The 1,081-nt window shown below is 36.9% G+C and overlaps 1 long non-coding RNA gene across 1 annotated transcript; it reads right to left on the bottom strand.

Moving 5' to 3' along the window:
• Window positions 1-202: 202 nt before the first annotated feature.
• LOC112169711 lies at window positions 203-880 on the bottom strand. The gene is made up of 3 exons (XR_005801035.1): window positions 695-880; window positions 526-601; window positions 203-443 (listed from the first exon to the last, which is right to left on the bottom strand). It is a non-coding gene; the product is annotated as an uncharacterized LOC112169711 (long non-coding RNA).
• Window positions 881-1,081: the final 201 nt, after the last annotated feature.

Here is a 1,081-nt window from a genome sequence, read left to right as displayed (position 1 = left end):
TTAGGTCCAGATTTTGTAGTTTCATATTTTCAAGAAGATCTCCCCTCACAGTACCATTACTAAAATAGGTCTAAATATGCATTTGAACTGCAGAAATCAGTTTCCACTAAAGGGAAACTATTAGATGGAATGGCTATTACCTCAAGAATTTTAGTCCAGAAATCAGTTTCCTCTTTAGAAAGAGATCGAGAGCCATGTTTCGTTCGAAGCTGGACATCTTGATTCAAAAAAAAAAATTTCAATGACATGATAGAAAGTTTCCATAGCATTCAAAATTAGTAAAAATCATAAAATCCCACAAACAAAGTCTACTGGTAGCATCTTGATCAGAGCCGAGTCTTCTAGCCGTCCCGGTCAGGCATAATTTTAGGTACAGATCATAAAATCCTAAGAACAAAGTAGACTGGTAGCATCTTGTTGGATAATCAAAGCCGAGTCGTACACTGAACAAAGCACACTAACATCATATTATCAGTAGACCGAAAAAATGACATAGTTGAAAGTTTCTTGTTTTACATGTCAAACCTCTTCAATAGTGTCCATGTGCTCGTTCAAAAGCTCCTCTTCAATAATAGGCTCCAAGTGCTTGCTCAAAAGCTGGCTGAGAAAAGACAACAGATTAAACACACAACTCCTAAAAATTGGGTGAACGAATAGTATTTTATTGGATAGAAAATCAAGATGAAGGGATTACCTGGGATGGCTAGAAGACTCAGCTCTGATCACCGTCCAATAGGATAAGGAGGCCAAAGCCTTATTTGACAAATTTATGCAAGTTCAGTCCGTCTTTAAACATGTCATATGTCAATCTCTTGCCTATCAGCATCTCAAATAGCAGGATTTCGTAGCTATAGATGTCACCACTTGTTGACACCTCCATTCCTATGCCATTCTCTGAAATTCATTTCCAAATGTACAAAAGAATAAGCATATAGCCTATATATATATATATATATATATATATATCATGTTTGTGTGCATCCCCACCTAGAGTCCTCGGCTCTTAATGATTAGACTGGGCCAAATCTAGGACCTAGATGCATTCTTTGACAACCCAAAGATCACATTCCATATCAGTAGA

The sequence above is a fragment of the Rosa chinensis genome, chromosome 6, assembly GCF_002994745.2.
Source record: "Rosa chinensis cultivar Old Blush chromosome 6, RchiOBHm-V2, whole genome shotgun sequence".
NCBI lineage: Eukaryota > Viridiplantae > Streptophyta > Magnoliopsida > Rosales > Rosaceae > Rosa > Rosa chinensis.
This window is presented reverse-complemented; position numbering and strand designations above follow the sequence as displayed.